General features: G+C 46.7%; 5 non-coding genes across 5 annotated transcripts; 1 reads left to right on the top strand and 4 right to left on the bottom strand.

Moving 5' to 3' along the window:
* Positions 1–1,012: 1,012 nt before the first annotated feature.
* Positions 1,013–1,085, bottom strand: TRNAR-ACG. The gene has a single exon. It is a non-coding gene; the product is annotated as a tRNA-Arg (tRNA).
* An 800-nt stretch (positions 1,086–1,885) lies between these two features.
* On the bottom strand, positions 1,886–1,967 carry TRNAS-CGA. The gene has a single exon. It is a non-coding gene; the product is annotated as a tRNA-Ser (tRNA).
* A 1,599-nt stretch (positions 1,968–3,566) lies between these two features.
* TRNAV-AAC lies at positions 3,567–3,639 on the bottom strand. The gene has a single exon. It is a non-coding gene; the product is annotated as a tRNA-Val (tRNA).
* A 3,440-nt stretch (positions 3,640–7,079) lies between these two features.
* TRNAT-AGU lies at positions 7,080–7,153 on the bottom strand. Its single transcript has one exon. It is a non-coding gene; the product is annotated as a tRNA-Thr (tRNA).
* Positions 7,154–9,230: 2,077 nt separating this feature from the next.
* TRNAI-AAU lies at positions 9,231–9,304 on the top strand. The gene has a single exon. It is a non-coding gene; the product is annotated as a tRNA-Ile (tRNA).
* The last annotated feature ends 16,754 nt before the right edge of the window (positions 9,305–26,058 follow it).

Below are 26,058 nucleotides of genomic sequence, written 5' to 3'. Positions count from 1 at the left end.
TCGGTTGGCTGGGGCAGCGACACACGGGCTTCGCTCCGGTCGGGTCTCCGCCCCTGCACCTGCGGGCCCCCGGCGAGGCTGCACCCGCTTTCTTCGGTTCCGTCCCCGCCCGCCAAGGCGCACGCGCTGACCGCAATTCACCTGCCACGCCGAGCGAGGAGACAGGCTACACACTGGGAAATCGGTTCACGTATGAGGATGATCTTCTGGGCTGGTTTGAAGAATTTCCCCCACTTGGCAGTGATTCCCCCCCAGCCTCTATGCTGGGCCCCGACGCACAGGGAGGAGGCAGGTCTGTTGAGAGCCCCCTCCCCACCACACCCCCACCCCCGGGAGCTGCCACCTCCCAGGTCTTCCTCATCTTCTCCCGCAGTTTACTTTTGTAAAAGAAGGGATTCCTGTCGGCTCTTCGTCCCTCGGGGGCGGGGGCGTCTGTCCCCACGATGGCCTGGCCGGGCACGTGGGGACATGTCGGGGAGGGGTGGCACTGCGGCCGGCCGTCAGGGCCAAGCTCTAAGGGGCCCCACTGAGGCAAAGAGCCGCTCGCACCCGTGTCCCCACAGCCCAACCTTCCTTGAGGGGTTCCCCAGGAGGGGTTCCCTTTCTTGGTTGGTAGCCGTGGGAGGAAGCAGCTCGCAGGAGAGACCTCTGGGGTGAGGACCTTTCCCACCGGGAAAAATGTGGGTGCAGAAGATACTGGAAGAACAGCTTTTATTTTTTAGAGCTTCTTTGATTTTAAAACCTTCCTTCTAACGGTCTTTTTCGGCCAATCTCCTGTCTCAAGTTCAAGAGATGAAGGAAGAAAAAGCTTAGAGGATCGTTCCTTCGATGCTTCTGACGCGTCTCTCTCAGACTCAACCCACAGCCGATGTGGCACAGCATCGCGAGGGCGAAGGATCATGTTCCAGGAAAATGTGTTCGGAGGACTTTGAGGATTGTTTCAATCTTTCTTTTTTCTTTTTCTTTTTTTTATAGGTACCTAGAAAGCATGAAGAGAAAAAAGTGAGCCCAACGAGCCAGCCAGGAGTCGAACCTAGAATCTTCTGATCCGTAGTCAGACGCGTTATCCATTGCGCCACTGGCCCGCGCTTGCTCAGGTGGCCTCAGTGTCAGTATTTTCGTTACTTTACACAATTCACACCAGACGAGGAAGTGGTTGACTAGGAACAAAATCTGTACCAATTCTGGGAAAGCATAATTGATTTTATGACTTGCTTGCAGAACACATTTACATAAAATGTTTTCATTGAAGACAGAGGGCGACCTGCGCTTCTCTGACTGTCCCCACGGGACACTTGTTTGGCGCTTCGGGGCTGTTTGCTTCGTTTTGGTTTGGCTTTTGCTTGAACAAATCTCCACGGACGCAGGGTTCACGTTCCCTCTGGACTCTGTCTTCACTCCAGCTTATACTGGTGCCTGGCTTTGGGGCTCCTCCTCACCGCCCCGCCCGCAGACGTCGCCCACAGACTGCAAGAAACACCAGATGCAATAAGGAGGCGAGAATTCAGTGGAAGTATACATTTTAAGATTCGCACTTGACGGAGAAACTTGGAAACCAGGAACTCATTTACTAACAAACAAAATTGGCTTAAATTGTACTTGGCTCTTCGAGGGAGGCAGAATAGTCACCAGCGTGAGCAGGCGTTCGTCAGATTTCACAGCCTCACGATCAGGCAGCCGGTGTTTTTGAGCTCTCCAAGGCCGGATCTCGGCATGGACGGTGGAGACGTGGAAATCTGGAGGTTCTCAGGCGCCCAGACCAGGGAAGGGGAGGGTGGAAGTCACACCGGGCTGGTGGCCCAGGCGCCTCAAACATTCAGGGTTATAAATTGGGACCGTGGCTGAAGGGAGGGGGCCGGTTGGGACCCTCACCAAAAAGCTGCGACGCTGTGAGCAGGATTTGAACCTGCGCGGGGAGACCCCATTGGATTTCGAGTCCAACGCCTTAACCACTCGGCCATCACAGCCCCCATGGAGAAGGCCTCACTCGCTGGACTGAAGACAAGTGTCTGTCATTGACCCGGTGGTGTGGCAGAAGAGATAGGGGTGGCTGATGCCAGAGGGTCCCCTCAAAACCTTGTTCAACTTCATGGCTCTTTCAACTTTTCAGATATTTAGGCAAAAATCTTGGCAACACGCTTGACTTCAATTATTCTTTCATTCCACACAGGTGCGGGAATTCTCTTTCCCTCTGCCCTCAGAAGCATCTAGATCCGAAAACGCTCTCACCACCCAGCTGCTAGCAGCCTGGTGCACAGCACCTGCACGTCTAACGCGGAATATGCTGCAAGCATCTCCTAACGGGTCCCGCATCCGGCCTTTCCAGCCCTCACCGAACACTCCACCATGAGCAGCCACCGGATCTTTCTGAACCTACTCCTCTTGGTGGCCCAGCTGTGCTCACAACTCAGTGGCGTCTCCTCCTTTCATCAGAGTAAGCGCCCAAGTCCCCACCTGGGCTTCTGGGCCCCTGAAGACCTCGGGTGTCACCCTGCACCCCTGCTCAGCTGGCTGCAGTCGCTCTCAGCCTTGTTCTTCGCTGTAAGCATCAGGCTCCTCGCTGTCCCGTGCTTTGCCCTGCCCGGTCCCAGCCCCTTAACTACTGCAGGTGTTTCCTCAAATAACACCTGAAACTCACACCTGAAACTTTCACCTCCCCTCTTTCCAGTGCTTCTCCTCATTCTCTGCTTTATTTTCCCCCATGTCACTCATAACCACTGTAACACACTGTGTAACTTATTTATTTTGTGTGGGACCATGTGAGTTAGTTCATGGGACCATGGGACCGTGTGTTGAAATGTGAGTACTCCTGGCTCCCCGTTACATGCTTATTCCTTCACATCCTTTTGGATGTGCGTGTATTTTCTTCAAATTCCCAAGGCCCCGATGTTCACAATTTCCATATGTAGGGAAGAAAAATGTTCCCTCTCTTCTCTCAGGCTGGGGGCTGGGGCCTACGAATGCAACTGACAAAAGACAGACGAACCGGAGAAAAGGTTTACAAAGTTCGTCGATGTTGTTTTTTTTTTTTTTAATTTTAATTTTACAGGCGTGAAGGCTTCACGTAAAAGAAGTGAGAACCCAAAGAAGCAGTTAGACTGGAAAGCTTTTATGCCATTTTAGCAAAGGGTGATACATTGTAGGGAAGCGGGTAGACCAAGAAAAGGGGAGCGTGGGCTCCAAGGGGCAACAGTTGTGGGAAGGAAAACAGCGGGGAAAGAACGGAAGACCGGGTTGGTTCGCAGTTTATCTCCTCAGGCTCCTCTTGGCGCTGACTTCCTACCTCCAGTCATCGGGGTGGTTCTCTCTCTGGCAGGACATGGGGGGTGGGGGGGAACCTTCACCAAGGGACACTTATGTCCTGTTTCAGGCACACAGGACGACAGAGGGCTCTTCCTGTTTGCTTTTTCTCAGTTGCTCTCAGCTCAAGATCATCCTTATACTAAACTGACGTATTTGGGTGTAGCAAATGTTCGCGTGTGTTTTTAAGTCTGAGACCCCAGAAAGGGAGTGCAGGTTCACGTCTAAAAGGATGTAGGCTCAGGAGTAAAACGAGGGCCAGCGGCTGTTTCCGCCCGGTTTCGAACCGGGGACCTTTCGCGTGTTAGGCGAACGTGATAACCACTACACTACGGAAACCCCGTGCTGGGGAAAGCTTGGTAAAAGTAAATATTTCTTGATGCCCCCAGGTCTTTTTCGTAGGGGAATTTTCCCTTTACAAGATTAAAGGGAAAAGATTAAAGGATTAAAGATTCCCAGGAGAAATGCGTTCACCAAAGGTATCTACCATAACGTTCAGAGAAGCCTGTTTAGCCAAAAAAATTGGAAACTACCCCAGTGCCCATGAAGGCTTTCTACAGAAAATGACCCTTGATCTGAGACTTCATAGATGAAAAGACTATGAAGCATGACGCAGAGACGTCAGAAAGGGGGGTCTTGTCATTGGGAACTGAGTGGAGTGGGCGTGATCTTGGGAGGCGGGGAATGGTGGGTGGGCGGGGATGGAGGCGTGGCGGGGGGGGGTGGTCAGGAGGCAGGTGGGTGGATATCCAAGGATTTGAAGGAGGGCATGGAAAGAAATGAGATTACATGGGAATATGTGGGCCAGACCAGAGACGATGAGGTGTGTGCCTTCCACAGACGGGAAGGTATAATTTAATCTGAATGTGATGAGACAGGTTGGAGCCTAAGCTTTAATTCTTGGAGTGTAGACGTCATCAGTGAAGATTTCCTTAAAAAAAAAAAAATCAAGGTGTACTTTACACTATTAAAATGCACGAATCTTAAGGATACAGCTCAATGAAAAAATAAAAGTCACATCACCTCATTGATTCAAGAAGCCCAGCAAATGACAGCCAGGATAATCATAAGGGAAATCATAACCACCTAAATTATATTGAAATGCTTGGAAACCAAAGATTTAAAAAATCTTAAAAAGGAGGTGGAGAGAAAAGATAATACATTTTAGGTTAAACAAAGGTTAAATGGAATAATAACTATTCATTCAAAGAAACACAGAAAAAGAGGAACATAAAAAGGGGGGACAAATGGACAAAAAAATAACTTGACGATGGACTTAAATCCAAATATAAATAACTTCATATCGTGTGAGTGGGATAAACACGTAATTAAGTGGCAGAGATCGGCTGGCAGAATAGCAAAATAAGAAAAACCGGAGCCAACTGTTCCCTGCTTACAAGAGACGCGCAAGATGACTAATGATGACAGGTTGAAGGTAGAGTGACGAGGAAAGCTTCCCTTGAAATCACTAGGCATTAGAAAGCTGGTGTGGCCATATCAATATCAGCCAGAGTAGACCTGAAGGTAAAAAGCAAGACCAAGGTTAAAGAGAAACGTTCAACAACAATTAAATGATCAATTCACCAAGGACACTTATTAATTCTTGGATGAAGCGAAACTGAGAAAATTAAAATAAGAAATAGAACAACCACGACTATGGTTGGTGATTTAAAAGACCCCTTGGAGTAGCTGGTGAGAAGCTGAAAGAAAAGGGGGAATAAGTAGGATATAGAAGATTTAGGCCATGGCTAGTAACTTAGCAATTTAACCTAATTAGCACTTCTAAGACACTATGCCTAACTCTTGCAGAATACACATTATTTTCAGGTGCACCTGAAAAATTCACCAAAACAGGGCCATCGAACAAGTCCCCCAAATTTTTAAAGGACTAAAATAAACCTTCAGATATTTTCTGACAACAGAATTAAACAGGAAGTCAGTAACAAAAAAGTAGAAAATGCCCAGATATAGGGAAACTTCAGCATGACACTTCTATATAAGCCACAGGTCAAAGTCAAAGTATAATGGAAACCAGAAGGTAATTCTAACTAAAAGCTACTAGAACAATACTTAGTGGAAAATATACAGGTTTACATGCATCTATTAGAAAAAGAAGAGAGGGTTAAAATTGGGAAATTTTAAGAAGGAAGTGATGTCTTGTATTTTAAGACAGAGACTTTGGTGTGTCGAGAATGGCTTTCGATGGCCAATCTGGAAGACAGGGACAGCTAAGAGATGTTGAAGACCCAGAGAGGGACCACTAGAAGGACAGATGGCAAGGACATCTTACGCACGTTGAAGGCACAATCAACAAGACTTTGTGGTGACTTCATGGTGGGAAAGGCAGTGGGAGGAATTGAGGTTAATTTTAACCACAGGTTTCCAATGGGATTGATGTCACTTGAGTTTAGGGCGCATTGTGCTAATAGCGCCTATGTGAAATCTAAGTGCAGATGGAAATAATGAGTTTCAAGCTTGGGCGAGATCTGTTTTGGATGTGCCTATTTGGGGAGATCAGCTCCAGGCAGGCCGCCAAGATGCTTAGAGTTGATGAAGAAATTCTAAAGGATGAAGGATCAACTCCAGAGATTCTGCAATGGGTCAGCGCTGGGGACATCAGCCCTGGAAAGCGCCAAGGTGCTTGAGATTTTTTCCAGGTGTAATCATGGTGTAGGTACAAGGCTCAAGAACTTAAAACTTAACCATCTGAGAGTGTTCGACACTCCTAAGTTTGATGTGCTGTTTATGTGGAATTGTAGACACAGACTCAGCATTAAACAATACCAACACAGAGAAGAAAGTGTGACAACAGGGAACAGGGACAGATGAATCCAGAAGATCTCAGCTGAGTCTGCTGAGTAATGATTTGTGCAAGTAATTATCTACAGGGTGGTCATTATCACATTCATTTCACACCTAAGCTTTCCTGGTGAAAGCTGGATGTACTTCCCAATCATTTCCCTTTCTCCAACACTTTTCATCATCACCATACTTTACCTTTCACCTTTTAATGGACATTTCATTCAGATGAATTCACCAACCTCTCCAGTGCCCAATTTTAGCAACGAATACCTGAACACGAAGAAGAAAGAAGCGCACAGCTGACCTAAAACAACACCATGTCTCCTGTAAGAGCACAGAAGAGAGCTGTCTGTTTGAGGATCCCAAGCCAGGGAACATTTAATAGGGGAGGAGGTTTGAATAAAGAATAACTTATGTCAGGAAATACATGGTATTTAGTTAGAACTCTCTTCAGCAAAGACACAATTTTGAACGTTCAGGACTTGATTAAAATTATCTTATAGAGGAACTACCTTTTATTTTCTAGTACTGTTAACCACTCAACTCTCATGGAGTCCATTAGATTCAAATCCACTTTAAGGAGTTTTAATAAAATATTAGTCTTCTAACACCTTTGCCTTTCCTGATGGGCAAAAATCAACAGGAAAGTAATTAATCCTTTCTTAGTCATCAGTAATTTCTTAGTAATACAAAGAATATCTGAAAGGGTGTTTTCACAGCGGTTGAATCTCTGTCACTTGATCTCAAATGGCAGGGCAGAGGGGCAAACCTCAGCTAGGCTAGGTGAGGCTCCTTGCCTTTTCCTGATACATCACCCCTAGAACAAATATTCTGGGTCTTTAAATTACTCTTACGATGTATAGGATATGCGTCTCAAAGGCATGAGTATTCCCCCAGGTAAATTCAAGTTGCTACCTACCCACCTGGAGAAAACATGGGAGGTTAAATCACAAAAGCCAGAAAGAGAGCTGAGGCACAGGCCCCGCTGGGATTCGAACCCAGGATCTCCTGTTTACTAGACAGGCGCTTTAACCAGCTAAGCCACGGAGCCAGGTACGGTATGCTCATAAGTTACATATTATTTCAGTATGATTTCACACAACTCAACTGTAATGAACTTAGTAACTAGTTCACCAGATGTTTCAGAAATGAAAGAACAGACATGTCTCAGTCAAAACCAAAGAAGAACGTTCTCTTGGAAGGATGAACAGAGGGCCTGGATTGAAATGATTGTCTCTTTTTGGATCATTGTTTCAAGGTGGACACCACTAGACCCACTGAGGTCTGCTGGGGACACAGACCTCTGTTGAACCCTAAAGGAACAATGAGTTGACTTTCTGCTAATCATCCTCTTCTCTTAACCACACCTGCTCTCTCCTCTATTAGTGTGGAAAAGGAGAGGTCACTGGTCAAAGATTAGCACGTGTCTGACACGTGGCTCTGAAAGAGCTGTGAGGATTTGTTTGTGCCTGTCAGATGGCCCTCCAAAATGGTGGCACTCCTTTCTCCACTCACAGACGTTGACTGCCCATGGTTCACTCACGGCTGGGTTGGCCTCTGGGAACTTCCTCCACAGAAGAGGCACCTTGCGCAAAGTTACACCCACCTTCGAGGAGCGCTCCCATCCAAGCCTGGGTGATGTTAGAGTACAAATCTTTCCCCCACTCCCCTCTGCCTCGACGCAGGACATTCCTGAAGCGCCATTCCAAGCTCAAATCCCCCTGAGACATCAGCTTGAGGCCTCTGTTAAACTACACGCAGCTCAGCTTCTGCCTCTCCCCAATCCCACTTCCCTCACCCTCTCGTATTTACTGATTCTGAGAGCGTTCCCCATGAACTCAGAGCGTTTCCCAGGGAACCGACCCTTGACAAAAGGCAAGTAATGACTGATGCATACTTTGGTCTCTAGAGGTCAAAGTGAAGTCTGAATGGGGTCCGGGCTTTCAGAAATCATTTACCATAGCAAGTGCCCCGGGAAAACAAGAATGATAATAATATTAATCTTCTACTCTGCAAACTTTCAGAATTCTCACCACAGAATAACAACAAAAAACATGAAGATACCTGCTAGTTGCTTCAAACGGTATACAAAGTTGCCAAAAGAGTGCTAAATGGCCAGAAGAATGATTTATATGTATGATATTAAACGCAAATATTTGAAATGGAAAGTTAGGAAATAAAAGGCAAAGTTAGCTGGTCAAAGAATATGGTTCTCATTTCTAGGGAGAAACAGCGCATATCAAGTCCTAAACACCTTACATACTATAGTGCATATCCGAGAGAAGCCCATATAATACATACACGTGCTCACAGGTACTTATAAATGGAGGGGAAAGAAGGCTTTGAGAATGTGCACAGACCGATGAGCTTCTGAAAATATTAGTACCCCTGGCTTAGAAAGCGCCGTGGTGGGAAGCCAGGGGGAAGCGGGACCTAGCAGAGAGCGGAGGATGGCAGGACTCCGCGCCCCGCGCCCCCTGCCGGCCCCTCCCGCGTGGGCGCGTCCCGGCAGGGGCATCAGGCCGCGCTGGGAAGGGCGTACCTGCTCCGAGGTTTCCCTCCTTCCTCCGGAGTCGCCCGACCGGGGCCTCGGCTCCTCCTCCGGTTTCAGTCCCGGCGCTGCTCCCGGGCCCAGGACGCGCCCCGCCTCCCCCTTCCCTCCGGCTGGGTTCGGGAGCTCAGGTCGCGCTCCGGGTCCCGGTGGGTCAGCAGCCCCGCCGACCCCAGCCCCGCTCTCGGGCGCCACCACGCGTCCGGGAGCCACACCGCAGCTCCAGCTCGGCGACACTGAGGGGCGGACTCGGCGCGGCGCGGCGCGGCGCGGGGTCCGAGGTGCGGCGTCCCCAGGGTCCGGGCGGAGCCGGCCTGTCTCGACGGTCCCCGGGAGCGCCGAGGCGCCCGGATCCCGCTCCCTGACGTTGGCCTGAATCTTCTCGGGTTTTCCCGGAAGAAGCCCGATCCCTTGAGGCCGAATATGGAGCTTTCCCCCTCCCTTCTCCCCCCTCGGCCCCTCCAGACGGGAAGGACGCGAGGAATAGGAGCGATCCTCTCTTCTTCCCGAGATTAGCCTCGAGGAAGCAATGCTGTTTGAGTGCCGTTTACCGTGGGAAAGAGCCCGTACGTGTCCTGGCCGGTTAGCTCAGTTGGTTAGAGCGTGGTGCTAATAACGCCAAGGTCGCGGGTTCGATCCCCGTACGGGCCAGCTTTTGCGCTACACGTGGAGGGTACCCGCGGGCCTGCACACCCTCTGGGTGCGGGCTTTGCCGGGTGAGCGAGTCTCCGAACTTCTTTGCTGCGGTGCTGGCCCCCAAGGTGGGCACAGTCCCCGCCCCCAGCTTGCCGGTGCCCTGCACCTGTCTCGGCCCCCCGCGCTCTCGCACACTAGCGGGGGCGCCAGAGCAGAGGGCTTTGTTTTCCTGTGACGAAACTCTTCTGGAAGGAGAAAAACCTGAATTATTTGTTTCCTCTGAAAACCAGTTGTGGAATCGCCCTTCCTACCACTCACCGTGGGTCATTCTGCATTCCCCGGTTCGTCTAAAAGACAGAAAGGACTACAAGATGAGAAAAATTTTCCAAAACTTTAATAGTAAGGATTGACAAAGATCTCTGTTTCCTACACTCTCACACTTATTCTGACATGAAAGGGTTACATAACTTGAAACGTTATTTGAGGTTTCTGTTTTTGCGTTAATGATACATACATTGATGGTTTTGAAGAAAGAAACTTTAAAAAGATAAATGCAAACGTTTCCCTTTCAGCGGTATTCTTCCTTAGCCCACTTCTCACCATCACCTTCTGTAGGTCAACTCTGTTCTTAACTTCTCATTTATCCTTACTGGTTTTCATAGATATAAATATTTGTATTTATTATTATTTTTTCTTCTTTTCCCCGCAAAAGATTCATAATCATTTACCCATTGTTTGCCCTTGCACTTTTCTCTTAGTATATCTTGAGTATTTCGAATTGCACTTTTCACTTTGTACACAGTCAAAAATTAAAGCTTATTTTCAAATGAGTTGGTCCTGCCAGCCAGGAGTTGAATCTAGAAATTTCTCAACATCATACAAAGTGTCGGGTTTTCCAACACAGAAAAGGAGGTAGTGGAAATGGTATCCTTAATTTTCTCTAATGTGAACAAAGCGCTTTCTTTCTCAAGCCATATCACATTTAGAGACTTGAATAGGCACTCCTAAGCTGCTCAATTATCGAACAAAATTACAATTTTGACAAATGTGTATCGATCTTTCACTCCAGTATGGCACTGTGTTGTCCTTCATGAAAAGATGTGAAGGAAATATGAAGTGACAGACTGGAGTCCGAAAGACTGTGTGTGCATGACTATGATCTCTTTAAAACTATCCTGCGACTAACTCTCATGTGGTTTGGGGGGAAATGGGTGACGTAAGACAAGGGGCAAACGTGGAAAATGTGTTCCCAATTGTTGAAATTGGATGAAGAGTATATAGGAGTTCTTTGTATTACTTTTGCGTTTTTTTTTTTTTTGAGTGTGACATATATGTTTTTTAAAACTTTAAAACTAAAGAATCAATAAGAATGTTTCACACATGTCTCAGGACATTATTAAATGTGCTAAATAGTCATTCCCTTTAGATGGTGGAGTTATGAACCATGTTTAGTTTTTTCTTTTTGCTTAGCCACATTTTCTGCAATGAGCCCCTATATATACTTATATAATGTAAAACAAACAATAACAAAAAAATTTAGAAAAAAACAAAGAAAGAGAAAAAAAAAGAATCATCAATCTGTAGGATGTTTACACTCATTATACTTCTTTTCCTTATTGGGAAACTAAATAAAAGGAAGTAACCTACTAAGTAATTAAAGTGAAATTCCCAGAAAGAATTCCTCATGACAATCGTGCAGGATACATGGCTCACATATGCTCAGAGTTTCTTATCTAGACAGGAGTTTTCAAGTCCACGGTTCATATTCGGTATTAATGATGAGATTAATATTAATTTAAAATTGGAGCAATTAATATTCTAAGGTACAATTCAAGATGCTGTGAACTTGGTTATTTGAATAGGACGATTCCTTGGAATATGATCATCCACTGACAAAATGACAAACGTGCCTTTGAGAAACAGCATAGTGACTTCGTTAAAAGGAAGTTCTGTAGAGCTATCTGATTAGAATGCTGACTCAGTTTTTTATCTGTAAAATGAGCATGATGATATTATCTACCTCATAGATTTGTTGTTATGTTTCAATATGTTAACTCATTTAAAACACATAAATAGTGCTTGATACATAATAACTGTTATATAAGATTTTAGTTACAACTGTTATTTTAAACTATAAGATACTGAAAGACTGGAGCTGAAGTATACTGTAGCAACTCTGGGATCAACCCAAAACCGCTGGTCCATTTTATTCCTATAACACCGTGTAGGATCAGAAAAATTTTTGCCTTCTTCCCATCTAGGTTCTTTGGCTGGTCTAGTAATTAAATTGAGATAAGACTGATCCACAGGAGGAAGATAAATTTAATTTTATACATGTGAGAACCCCATAAAGAAAGGAAACTCAAAAATGTGACCAAAGCAGGAAGCTTTCCTACCGTGTAGGCAAATAAACAATCAGTTTGTGAAGAACTGACAGCACAAAGGGGTTTGGACTTGGGATAATTCACGGTGGAGAAGTGACAAGGCTTATTTGTACAGGCTTCTCAAACAGAATCTTGTAGACCCCGAATCCTTATCTCTAGTGCTAAGGAGGTCCTCTACCTTTCTGGTACAGGGAGGGGACCCTTCACATGGGAGACTTCGCCCCTGCTTTTGGCAGGGCAAAGGAGGGTCAGAGTGTTGTTCATGCATGAATTGTTTCTCAAACACCTTTAGTTACAAATAACCAGTATGTTAAAATGGCATATTTTGGGGTGTGATATTCCGCTCACCTTCAACCACATACACTTCCAAATTCAATTTATGTTCTTCCCTACCTGTCCTAAGAATCACTGGTTGTTTCATCTCAGATCTGACTTCCCCGTTTGCTCGCACAAAGTTTTGCCCATTACTGTTTCCTGGGTTCTTTTAAAAAACTTTTCACGTTAACTTTTTTTCTAGCTCAGGTGCATTATCGTAGTCATGTGTCTCGTTTATCATTGACATTTGATTTGCATTATTTCCTTGTGGAAGGAAGCTTTTAATTTTGCTCATTATTGGGCCCCCATATGTACATAATTAAACTTTGGGGTTTCTCCTCCTGTTGATCTGTCTCACGTGACTTAATTCTTAGACCAGCTGGAAGAAACTTGAAGGGTAGAGGAAATTCTTCCCCTCCATCAGCACAGCAACTCAAAGGCCACGAAACCAAGTGAATAGGTCGTACTGTAGAGCCAGATGACCAGTGTGGCTGGTGAGGGAAAGGGTCTGGGTCTCTGGCCTGCCCTGCCCATTCCAGTCTCTGCTCGATCTCTAGCTTCAGGTGGTCCAGCTGAAGATTCTCCTTTTGTGAGGTAGGTTGGCCGATCTATGGGCTTTGGCATTAGGAAATAAGGAAGAAGCTGGTGAAGGGTGGCAGACAATGCCAGCCCGAAACATGCCCCTGGGGCGCAATGGTCATTTTGAGCGAAACGCTTTTGAAAAGCAGCAGATGCAAGAAAAACACTCCAGCCTTTCTTCTTATTCTTAAAAGTGGGAGATAAAATTCTCCTGTGAAAGATGTCTTTAAATATTGCTTTAAAATATTATCTCGATTGGTAATTATCTCGATTCCTTTTACCAGGAGAAGAGTAACATTTTGATTCTCAAGGATAGAAAGTTGAGGCTGAGGGAAATCTGTACAAACAAACCTTGTTAAATTCACCCTTATCTTCTGGTCACTTCACCCAATTACCTCCCTAGCCCCTGCCACCTTGCCTCATCACATTTTCTTAATTTTACTGCTCTTTGCCCAATTCCGTGCAAGCGTGTGCAACTCTAACTTTGGGACATTCCCTGTGAGGCCTCCCGTGTCACATAAATCATGTTAAATAAAGTGTGTTGTTAATTGTCGTTACATTATAGGGGCCCACATCGAGAACTCAGAAGGGCAGAAGGAAAGATTATTTTCCTTCTCTTCATTGAAGTGAGAGACTGGTTTTCTGATGTGTGCATTCTTAAAAGTCCTTGGGAAACAAAACCCAGACTGGGAAACCTCAAGTTTCTTCTACAAATAAAAGGGGGGAGAGAGAGAGAAACTATAGATTCAAGGAACTGAAGAGACATATATGTCCAATCACTTGTTTTTTAAAATGCGTATGTGTATCTTATATACATGCTTCTTATAATATAGTCTATATTATATAGAATATTATAATTTTAATACCTCTATATAACTATATTATACAACACATTTATAAGATATATCAAACAAGTGGCAAAATTGGAACAATAATTGAATGCTTGATCTTATTTTTGTTATATTTAGATGTGATCATACTGTGATTATGTTTTTTAAGAGTCCTTATCTTTTAGAGATACATAAGTATTAGCCTTGTTCCAGTCATAGTGGAGCCTGAGACAAAAGGAAAATCAGTAATACTGATTATTAAGAATTTTGATATTGTATTCATTATGGATCTTTTGCATTAATTTTGATTTTTAAAATATTGCTTTAAAATATTATCTCGATTGGTAAGCTTTTTGGTAGCCTTGTAAATTTTGTGCCCAAGGCAGTGCTCGCTTGCCTCACCCTAGCCCCGGCTGTGCTAAATTTATGGAAGATCCATGTCTGAGATTTACTGCAAAGTGTTGGGGGAATGAGGGTTGGGGTTATAGATTAATAAGATTGCCATCAATTGATAATTATTGAAAGGGTTAGATATGGTTATCGGATTCATTATACGATTCTCTCTTTGTATGCATACTTCTGAAGTTTTCCAAACAATTTCTGACAATTCCAACCCCTCCGGGCCCAGGTTGAAGGTAAGGAGGAGAGAGAAAGGCAGGCGGAGCAACTAACCATAGAGGCGCAGACTCCTCCCAGGTTCCTAGAGCGGACCGGAAGCGACGCCGCGGAGGGAAGCCTAGCCGTCCCGCTCGGCGGTGGACTCGGAGGTGGCTGTGCGGCGGGGAGCTCCAGCGCAGTTGGCCGCCAGTTCTTCGATCCCGGGGCCCCAGCGGGACCCCCTCCGCGCTTCGAGGCTGCTCGAGGAGGGCCGGGCTTCGCAGCCTACAACCTGACCAGGGCGGGACGTGGGGGCAACTGTCGTGGACGTGGGTCTGGGACACGAGCTGGCCCCCACGGTCCCTTTCCTCGCTTGGGAAGCGGCCGGCGCGGGGCAAGGCACGGAAGAGCCTCTCCTCGGCCTTTGGGAGGGAACCGAGTGCGCGGATGACCGGGCCGAGAGGCGACTCTGGCCCGGGAGCCGAAGGCACCTCCCCGCCCCACCAGGGGAAGTCCCTCCGGAGCAGTGTGGCCTTTTCCCTGCGGAGGAGGGTTCGGGGTCTTGAGCGGCAGGTGCTGGAGTTTACTGCCCCGGATAACAGCATCTTCTGGAAGAGTATTCCGTGGGAGGCGAAAATGGGGCTGCGTTCAGGGAACGACGATTCTGGGCATCAGATGAGTACGAGATGGTAGTTATGGGGCGGGGGTTGGGGGTACAGGTGGTCGTCACTACTGCAGCCCCTCTGTCTCAACAGCCGGCCTCGACCTTGAGATCATCTGAAGTGTCCATGTGCGGACGGTGGTGGTCACCCCTGGCTGCCGTCCGAGCCCCCTCTTTATTCCGGGCAGAAACCCTTCTTTGACGCGGTGCCTGGTGGAGACATTGTGGCTTAACCGGCACTTAATCCGTTGGCCCAGGGAAATTTACCAGCACGGTACTGAGTCACAAACTTGGGTCATGCAAGCAACGAGTAGAGGGAAAGAATCTTACCTCTTTTTATCGAATTTGAAGAACGCCGCGATATTTTTCTCGGTTTAAGCAGAGTTTTCTTCAGCAAAGGTGGAATCCGTGTAAGGATTTCCTGGCACTGTTAGGAGCTCGGTGATGGAATTTTAGTATCTTTTCTGTCAGGAGTTAATGTGGAAATCCAGCGATGTTCTTGAAAGCTCTAGTGATTGGGGAAAAAATGACCTTTGTTCTGTTGCAGTAATTACAACAACAGGTGGAGGGATTGTATGCCAGCTGCTGCCGAACCGGTTTACACGTGTGTTCCTTCATCCTCACAACCCTGAGCGAGAGATGCTTTTGTTAAATCCATTTTTCACGCTGGTGAAGCCAAGGCCCAGAGTTTAACTCGGTGAGTAGCTCCAGATCCTATCGCTAGTAAGTGGCAGAACCAAGGGTTTGAATTCCTGTCCGTCTGACATCAAAGCCTGTGTTTTTTTACTGTGAAGCCAGTGGGGTGCTTCTGCTATAGGCTCTCTCTCTTTTTTTTTTTTTAATTTTTTAAACGTTTTTTTAAAATTTATTTTTTGAGAGGGACAGAGACAGAGTGAGCGAGGGAGGGGCAGGGAGAGAGGGAGTCACAGAATGTGAAGCAGGCTCCAGGCTCTGAGCTGTCAGCACAGATCCCGATGCGGGGCTGGAACTCACGAACCGTGAGATCATGACCTGAGCCGAAGTCGGATGCTTAATCGACTGAGCCACAGGCGCCCCTTATATATTTGTTTTTGAAAACCCAATTTATTTATGTGTTTCAAAATGAAAATAATAAAGAAGGTACACAGTAAAGTCTCACTCCTACCCTCCCTCCCATCCACGCCACTCCCTTCCCCGGCACAGCAAACAGGGAACTGTTTTTGTTAGTGTTTTTAGTTGTCTCTCCAGAATTCCTTTGTGGAAATACAAGCAAATACAAAGATATGTTATTTTCACTCTTTCTTATATGTTATGTGACACTCGCTTTTTTCCACTTAATGTTATATCTTAGAGATTTCCATATTAGTAAAGAAAGTTTATTTATTTATGAATAAACTATTATGATACATTAGGTATATATTTTGGTCTTCCTCCATGGTTCTTGGCTCGTAGCTCCCAAAACCTTTGTCATTTCCTAAGAGACTAGAGTAAGAGGGGCGTCTTTGGTTATAATATTTGGTGTTACACTTGGTTCCTGAAATAGCTTTTGAGTGCTAAATGTGAAAAGAGTATCTTTTATTAATCATCACAAACTTCTTTCAGCCACACCTGAGCCTATGTTAATGAAGTGACTTTTTTGGAAAGCTCTAGGAACCGGATTTTGAGATTAGAGTATTGGAACTTTCAGCTCTACCCACTGACCTCCAGGAAGGGAATGGGGCTGGAAGTTGAATCGACCACCAGTGGCCAACGCCTACATGCTGTGCTGTCTGTCTTGTATCCAAATTTGTTTCTCCTTTGGTTTCCGCCACCGTAATAGCTAGAGCCAGAAAGTCTTTCCTTCCCCAACTCCCTTGTAGTTGGAGTAGCTGGCATGTGACCTGGGTCTGACCATTGAGATTCAAGTGGAAATCACTTGTGAGGGGCTTCTAGAAACATTTCTTTAAAGGGAGTGACTTCTCTAAAGAGAGTGAAGTCTTTGCAAAGGTGGAGGGTGACCTGGCCGTCATGCTCCATCACCTCCTTGGCCTGTGCTTTGCTCTCTATCTGGAATGCAGACAGGATTCCGGGAGGAACAGAAGCGCTCACGGGTCTATGACGACGAAAGCCACAGGACGACGGCGGTTAAGCAAGAAGACAGAAGGTGGTTGGGAACTTCGTGGCTTTCTTGAACAGTGGTGCCAGCCCTAGATGATTTACCTGAGGACTTCTTGATAAATGACATACTTACCCCAGAGAAAAACTAGACTTTTCTGTTGCAGTGAGTCCCATCCTAACTGACCACCCGGCAGGTAAGTAGTAGCCCCTGCTGTGTGCCACTGCCCTTGTCACCACGTTACGTACTAGCCCAGAAAGTCCTCATAATGATCTCCTGAGATAGACCAGATGTTCTCCAAGCGCGGTCCCCGAGCCAACAGCGTTAGCATGACCTGGAAACTCGTTGGAAATGCAAATTTGGGTGCCTGACCTCAGACCTTCTGAATGAGACTCTGGGAGCAAGGGTCCAGCAATCTGTTTTAACAAGCCTTCCAGGTAATTCTAATGCATACTGAAGTTCGACAGATTCATCTCTGTACATAGAGTACTGTCCCCATTTTACACATAAGTAGACTGAGCCGAACTTAAGTGACTTGCCAGTGTCCTAAAACTAGTAAGACGAACTACTAGTGTTTCTATAATGACTACGTTACATCCCATGTTAAGAACTCCTATTCTAGAGAAGTGATCTCCAGAATTTGAAAGCATACCCCTTTGAAAGATAATAGATAATGCACCCCCTTGAACATTTTTACATTGACATATAAAATTCTCCATCATAAGTTTAAACGATGGTAAAGAATATGATTGCCAGATTGTAAATGATGGCATTTTAAAATGTGTTCTGACACTCACCTAAATTAAAAAAAAATTTTTTTTAATGTTTACTTATTTTTGAGAGAGAGAGAGACAGAGCACAAGTGGGGGAGGGCAGAGAGAGAGGGAGACACAGAAGCAGAAGCAGGCTCCAGGCTCCGAGCTGTCAGCACAGAGCCCGATGCGGGGCTTGAACTCACAAGCTGTGGGATCATGACCTGAGCCGAAGTCAGACACTTAACCGACTGAGCCACCCAGGCTCCCCTAACACTCTCCTAAATTTATCCAGTGGAATCTAAATACCATAGTGATGATTATTTTAAATGAACTATCATCCCTTTATTTATTTAAGTTTATATATTTTGATAGCACCAGCGGGGGAGGGGGAGAGAGAATCCCAAGTAGGCTCCACACTCTCAGTGTAGAGGCGACTTGGGCCGATCCCATGAACCATGAGATCGTGACCTGAGAGGAGTCAAGAGTCAGATGCCTGACCAACCGAGCCACCCAGGCGCCCCAACTATCATCCATTGAAAAAAATAATTTGCTTTAACATCTGAAATTTTACATCCTCGTCTTTTGTGCCTGAACTTGTATTTTCATTCGCCACCCCACACAAATAAATTCTACTGTAACGTGGCTGTTTTGGGTCTACCCTGTCTTCTCTGCAATAAAATAGTATAAACAGTGAACTTAATTTTTTTAAAAAGTTCCATTGACCATAATAACTTTAAGAGTTCATTTGCTCTCAGCATTAAGTTATAATTTTTATTAGTGTAAAATCAAGTCATTGTGGATATATTTGATTATTAACTTATTTGATAGGTTAATAAAGTAAAATTGAGTTGCAAATTCACTCTTAATGAGATGGATGTGGCTAAGATATTCTAATTAATGCACGTATCTGTGGATGAATATTCCTCATTGCAAGAATGGGACAAGTTCAGTATCAATTTTATGTCTCTTTTCGTTACTGTAGATGAGAGACTATATCAGTTTACGTGAATCAGTAGGTAGGAATTCAAGGATTTTGAAGTGGGAATGCTATTCTAATTTTTCCGACACCTGTGTTACATGCCCACATCACATTATGCGTCATAAGATTGTTACTCTGATTCTGACAGCTGGGTTAGACCCTCCTCACTTCTGTGCAAAGCAAATAGAGCAGAAACCATTTTGTTACAAGTCACGGAAGGCTCACTTGCTCACCGACGCCGTCATTTCAGGGTCCTCTCACGAGACGTCTTGAGGAGGCTGTGCCTCTTGGGTCGGTGTGAAGGGCGTGACTCGGGACGGCTGGGTGGAGAGGGCTGCGACGAAAGGGAAGGTGGGAAAGCAGCAGGTTGCGGGCAGATCGGTCACGAGTCTCGTGGGAATCCACGGTCACAAGCTGGTTCCTTTACAGCGTCTGTGGCCACGTGTTACCAGGGGGGCACGTGTGTCCGGGTTCGAAAACTACGGGAGCTGAGAGAGAGCTCTCGGAATCATCGCTGTTGTTCTACAGAGTTTAAACGGATGGATCCCTTCGGGTTTGAAGTCTCTCGCTTGGGAAGTACGCGTTTCTGCAGAGAACAACACGGAGCCAGCTTGCAAATCGCGAATTGTACTCGCGGCGTCAGTACACTGCTGAGAGGTGATTGGTCTCATTTGAGTATCTCGGGGGCATCTTCAGCCTTCACGTATTTCAGGTAAATATTCACATGGTCTGAATACGTCCTAAATTCTGCAGACCTCTTGGCCCGGTAGCAGCAGTCACCGGCCAATTCTTGAGTTCTGAGGGAGTAACCTTCACGTCACTTAGGACTTCTGGCCTCGCCGCCGAAGGGGGTTTCTGTGGACTCCGCACGAGGGGAAGTGAGTTGAGAATCACAGGTGCTCGGCCCGTCTCATTCTTTGCTGGCCCCACAGCCTCCTGTAGTTTCTCCTGTGTCTGTACGAACTTGCTTTTCTCTCATCCGTCACTACACGGATTCATTTCCCTTTTTTTATTGTGGAAAGAACACTTAACGTGAACCCTGCCCTCTTAAACGTACAATAGATGGTCGTTGGCCGGAGGTCCGTGTTGCGCAGCACGTTTCCGGAGCTTGATATGTTCCTTGACTGGAACCGTGTCTGTGGTAACTCCGTATGGCCCCCGGCAACCCCCGTCCTACTCTGATTCTGTGAATTTGACTAGACTATATTCCTCAAATCGCGGAATCATGCAGTATTTGTCCTGAAGTGGCTTATTTCACTTGGCATGCTATCCTCAGGGTTCATCCGGGTGGTGGAATAGTGCGCGGTGCCACTGTTTTAGGGCTGGATGACCTCGCGTTGTCTGCAGAGACCAGGTTTTCTTTATCTGCTTGAAAGTCTAGGTGGTGTTCACACCTGGGCTACTCTGATCGTTGTTGCAGTGGCCACGGGAGTGCTAATCTCTCTTCCAGACCCTGATTTCGTCTCTTTCGGAGAAATCCCAGAAGTGGGGTGGCTACCGCGTGATAGTCCCGCTTCTAATATTTTGAGAAGACGCCTTCCTGTTTTCATAGCAGCTGCATCATTTCCTTCCTACCAACAGGGTGCGGGTGTTCTGTTTTCCCCACATCTTCACCAGCACCGTTGTCCTTTTTTTTTGTCTTGTTTTTTTGATGATAGCCATCCTCACAGGTATGAGGTAGCATCTCATTGTGGTTGTGTGTGTGTGTGGTTTCGATTTGCATTCCCCTGATGATTAATGCCATTGAGCATCTTTTCATATACTTGTGGGCCATTTATATATCTTCTTTGGAGAAATGTCTTTTCAAGTCTTTAGCCCATTTTTTAATTGGACTACTAGTTTTTTGTTTTATTTATTGCTATTGAGCTGTAGCAGTTCCTTACGTATTTAGAGAATTACCCCTTATCAGATACATGGTTTGCAAATATTTTCTCCCATTCTGCAGGTTGTCTTTTTGCTGTGTTGGTTGTTTCCTTTGCTGTGCAGGGCATCTTAAGTTGATGTAGTCCCACTTGTCAGCTTTGGCTTTTGTTGCCTGAGCCTTTGGTGCCTTATCGATGAAATCCTTGCCAAAACCAATGTCATGAAGCTTTCTCCCGTGTTTTTTTTGTAGCAGTTTTAAAATCTCAGGCCTTACATATAAGTTTTTACTGTATGTTGTTTGTTTTTTATATGTGGTGTAAGATAAGGGTCCAGTTTCATTCTTTTGCGTGTGAATATTCAGTTTTCCATCACCATTTGTCAAAGAGACTATCCTTTCTCCATCTTGTATTCTTGTTGAAGATCGGCGGACCGTAGATGCATGGCTTTATTCCTGGATTCTCCACTCTGTTCTTTGGTCTATATGTCTGTTTTTATGCCATTACTGTACTCTTGATGACTGTATCTCTGTAGTATTTTTGAAACCAGGAAGTGTGATGCCTCTGGCTTTGTTCTTCTCAAGATCGGTCTGACTCTTTAGGGTCCTTTGTGCTTCTGTATGAATTATAGAATTGTTTTTTCAGTTTCTGTGAAAAATGCCTTTGGGATTTTGATAGGGATTACATCGATTCTGTAGATCTCTTAGGAAGTGTGGCCATTGGAACAATATTAAGGTTTCCACCCAATAGGAAGTCTGTTTGTAAGTTCTTTGTTTCATCTTTGTTTTGTAGTTTTCAGTGTACAGGTGTTTTATCTCCTCAGTTAAGTTTTTTCCTGAGTATTCTTTTTTGTAATAAGCGGGATTGTTTACCTAATTTCCTTTTTGTAGAGTTTGTTATTTGTGTCTAGTAGCACACATGAGTTTTGTGGGCTGATATCATATCCTGTAATTTTATTGAATTCATCTGTTCTAACAGTTTAAAGGTTTTTTAATGTTTATTCATTTTTGAGAGAGAGAGCACAGGTGGGGGGGGGGGCCGAGAGAGGGAGGGAGGGAGACGCAGAATCCGAAGCAGGCTCCAGGCTCCGAGCTGTCAGCCCAGAGCCTGATGTGGGGCTCAAACCCACAGACCATGAGATCGTGACCTGAGCCGACGTCGGACACTTAACTGACTGAGCTACCCAGGGGCCCCTATTCTAACACTTTTTAAAATGGAGTCTTTAAAATTTTTCTCTATGTTAGATCATGTCTGCTGTAAACAGGGATCATTTTACTTCTTCATTTCTGATTCGTATGCCTTTTCTTTCTCTTTCTTGCCTAATGGCTCTGACTGGGGCTTCCGGTGCTGTGATGACCAGAGGTGGCAAGAGTGGCCATCCTTGCCCTGTTCCTGATCTTAGAGGGAATCTTTCATTTATTCACCTTTGACAATGATGTTAGCTGTGGGCTCATATTTGATCTTTATTACGTTTAGGCATATCCTTCTAAACCTAGTTTGTCGAGAGGTTTTATCATGAGAGGTTGTTGAGTCTTGTCAGATGCTTTTCTGCACCTCTTAATTAGTCCTTTGTTCGGTTAATGTGTTGTATCAGGTATTCACTGACTCTGGTATGTTGAAGGTGATGAATATCCTTGCAGACCCAGCAAGAGTGTGTCCCAAATCTACTAGTTTTGGTGAGTCGAGTTCTGCGATCCCCGAGGATGAAGAAACCTTTTAGTTTTTGATTTCTTAAAAAGGGAATTTGGTGGGGGTGGGGGGTGGGGACTCAGTCAGTTGACTGTCCAACTCTTGATTTTGGCTTAGGTCATGATCCCAGCCAGGGATGGTGGACGAGCCCCGCGTAGGTCTGTGCACTGAGCATGGGGCCTGCGTGAGATGCTCTCTGTCCCTCTGCCCTCCTCCACTCACTCGTGCTCTCTCTCTCAAAAGAAAAAGTCGGGGGCGGTGGGGGGGTCGTCCTTGCATTGTTGCTAGTTGGTGGGTGTGTGGGGAGAAGGAGATCCAGGGTTTCTCGCTCCAGAAATACCATCTTCCTTCGTGTACCTTGACCAAGTCAGCCAGCTCCTGGAGCGCGGCCCAGGTGCTCGTGGTGGACTTTTATCCCCGCTGGCCACCTAGCTCCAGGGACCGCCCCCTGCTGGTGCTGTGGCCGTCCCGGAAGCTCAGCTAGTTCCTCGCAAAGCAGCTCTGCCTCTCGACGGGTCCAGTTTTGGCGATCCCACTTGTGATTTATCATTTCTGAGCGCTGGTGCAGTCATTCTGTGACGGGCTCGTTCATTCACCCGGTATTACAGGTGACTGCGTGCCAGACTGTTCTAGGCGAGGGGGACCCAGACGAGGTCCCTGCGCCCGGTGACCTTACGGGCCGGTGGGAGGAAACAAAAAGTAACCTTTCCGCTGGAAAAGAGCCATGAAGCAACATAAAGTGGAGTCAGCGGACGGAGGAGGAGGAAGGACGGCAAAGGCCCCTGAGCGAAGGACTGCATGTCAGTCAAACAACACTGACACGAAAGTGCTAATGCGGGGAGGTGGGCACTTAAGAGACTCCATCATTGCCTTGGCCTCGTATTTTGGAGGCCTGGATCTCAGTTGCTTAGTGGGGACAGAGAAGCCAGGAAGGGTGGGGGGGGGGGGAGGGGTCCGGAAGTCTTCCCCGCACTCCGGCGTTGTGACACTTCCCCCGCCCCCAGCCCCGAATCTGTCAGCTGCTCGCCACTCACTCAGTGACCCTGACGTCGCTCTCAGTCGCGTCTGGACTTGTTCACAAGCGTGGGGTCTCCTCCTCCTTCCAGAGCAGAAAAAGGGACACTGACAAAGGATGGCTTTGTGTTGAGCGAGTGCCAGAGGAAGAGAACATGAGATCATGCACTGTGCTGGCAGAGGCAGGTTAGATCGAAATGCTGGGTCCGTAAGGATTTCCCCACTTTATGATGTCACCCCGTGGGCCACCAATGAGCAGGCACAGTGGCCTGTGTTCTCAGTCTCCGACTGGTCCTTCTGTCCGCTTCCTCACCAGAGCCGGGTTCTCTCCTGGTGACCCCGCTCCCCCTGCTGGCTCCTCCCCAGTGTGTTAGCCCCTTGCTCCTCCTCACCTCTTCCAGACTGTTCTCTCCCCCTCCGTAAAAACTCCCAGCCTGGAAGCTTTTCCCCAGGACTTGGCCACACCTTCTCCTTATTTTTGCTGTCATCTACAGCCTGTTGGGATAAGTCCTCCCGTGTTTTGAAAATGTAAGCCCTTGGAGTACTCTCACTCTGATACGACCCCTGGCGTGATTCTTGGTGAGGTTAGTACCCGGGAAGGCCGTTCCCAGTACTCCTGGCCTCCCAGCTCCCTGGTCGCTCATCCCGTGATCTTGTCTCCGCCCCTTCCTCGCAGCCCCTCATACGGCCCAGGCTCAGACCAGGGCTTTCCAACCTGAGCCTCGGCTCACGGCCGTAAATCTGTCTTGCGTGTAGACTGTACGTGCGCGTGTGTATAGTTTGCACGTTTTGTAACCCACTACTTGCCTTTGCTACTTACAAGTAAAAGGTAGAAAGTACCAAATGTGTGTTTACTCATATTTAAATAAACTTTAAAAACTCCAAAACAAACAACGGATGCACAAAGTCAGAAAGGTTCGTTGTGACCTCCAGAGCCGATCTGTCCGTCCGCAGTGTCTTGCTGCTGAGAGCTGCAGGTTTAAACTGCCTTAGACATGGTTAGACCCTCAAGCGTCTCGCTCTGTCCGTGACCTCTTCCCACTCATCCCCTCTCAGGCCTCAGCTCTATCGGCCCCCTGACCCCAGGGCACCTGTGTCCACTCCCCCCTCCCCCCGTGTTGCCCACCCCCCTCGTCACGTCCTCGCTTCCCTCCTTACCCGACGCCATTAGAGCCACCCTCTTGCACACCCCCTCGACCCACCTGCCTCATCAATACTCGTATGCAATGCCAACCCATCAAAAATCTGCATTTCTGTTTATTCACTGCCTACACCCATACAGTGAATGAAACTGGAAAAAAGCAGGCTGACTTGTTTAGCTGTAAACTCATGACCATAAACCTTGAGTGAGCCCTTCGTGCTGCCCCGTGACCCACACCGTTCCCCAGCCCTCTCTTCTAGGTAACTTCTCACCTGTCACCGTCTCCAGAACCTCCTGCCCCGTGCTCACCTCGGCCAGGACCTTGCCGTCTCTTCCTCTGAGAAAATAGAAGGCGTTTTCCACACAGTCTCATGACCTCATCTATGACCTCACGGGTGTGTGTTCTGCCTTTCTTCCTAGTTACCGTGGGTAATTTGCTCATCCTCTCATCTGGGGCTAGCCTCGGGAATATTGCCGTCTCCCTCAGGTTACCAGGGTCTCTCTTCTGCGTGTTAAAAACAAAAGACCTTTTGATCCCACAAGCTCTTCAAAGACTTGTCTATTGTTACCGTGTCCGTCCGTCCTCTGTCCGTTCTTCCAGGGGGCCGCCTCTTCCACCCGTCTTTCTGATGAGCTCTGTCGTTCCGTTCGAGCAGTGTCTGTCAAGGTCGCAATGACCTTTTCATTGATGAATTGAGGATCCATTTTCATTCCTCACCTTACTTGTCTTATCGATGACATTTGGCACAGACATTTCCTCCTTCTTGAAACATTTTCTTCTGGCTTCAGGGACAGGAATGAGAGAGGTCTCTCATTTGGTCTCTTCCTATTTCACTGGCTACTTCTTCCCGGTCATCTTCGTTGGGTACTTCCGTCCCTGGGTCTCTAAATCCTGGAAAGCCTAGGATCATTCCTAGGAGCCTAGGAGCTCAGTCCTAGGATCGTTTCTCTCCTTGGGCCACACTGAAACTCACTTACTCGCGATGGTTTTAATTCCCATGTCTCCCGGGGCCCCTGGGTGGCTCAGTCGGTTAAGCGGCCGACTTCGGCTCAGGTCATGATCTCACAGTCCGTGAGTTCGAGCCCCGCATCGGGCTCTGTGCTGACAGCTCAGAGCCTGGAGCCTGTTTCGGATTCTGTGTCTCCCTCTCTCTGACCCTCCCCCGTTCATGCTCTGTCTCTCTCTCTGTCTCAAAAATAAACGTTAAAAAAAATTATATAAAAAAAAAATTCCCACGTCTCCTGACATTTCTCAGATTTAAATCCCTGTGTCTCTACCCTGGACCTCCTTCTTAATCCCCATGCGAGTATATACCATCACCTAACATCCTTGGACGTCAAAAAGGTATGTCTGATGTAACATGTCCGAAATCAAAGTGCTTCTCACCCCCTTGTGCCTGCAACTTGATCTCACCCATATCAGCAAAAAGCAACGTGGTCCTTACAGATCTGAATCCAAAACCTTGAGCTCATTCCTGACTCACGTGTCTAATCCATCACTAAGCCCAGTGGCTCTACCTGCCAAGTAAACCCAGTGGGAGACTGGCAGCGCCCTCCTCAATAAGCACATGCTCCAGACCACCATGATGTCATACGGTGTCCCTATCGCAGTAGCTCCCTGCGTCCCTTGCTTAAACCTTGCCCAGTAGTCTAATCATAAAACAGCAACTGAGTGAATCCATAGAAATGTGAGTCCGACCTTATTTCTCTGCTGCAATGGCTTCTCGGAATAAAAACCAAATTCTTTAATGTTACTGCTGGATCCTCCAGTCTGGCCCTCATCACCTTGGTGATGTCCTCTCTGTCTCCACTCCAGCCGCACGCTGGCCTCCTTGCTGGAAGTGATACACGACTTCACTGTCATATGTATTCACACAGGCTGCACACAGTTT

Source organism: Panthera tigris, chromosome B2 (assembly GCF_018350195.1).
Source record: "Panthera tigris isolate Pti1 chromosome B2, P.tigris_Pti1_mat1.1, whole genome shotgun sequence".
Classification (NCBI taxonomy): domain Eukaryota; kingdom Metazoa; phylum Chordata; class Mammalia; order Carnivora; family Felidae; genus Panthera; species Panthera tigris.
This window is presented reverse-complemented; position numbering and strand designations above follow the sequence as displayed.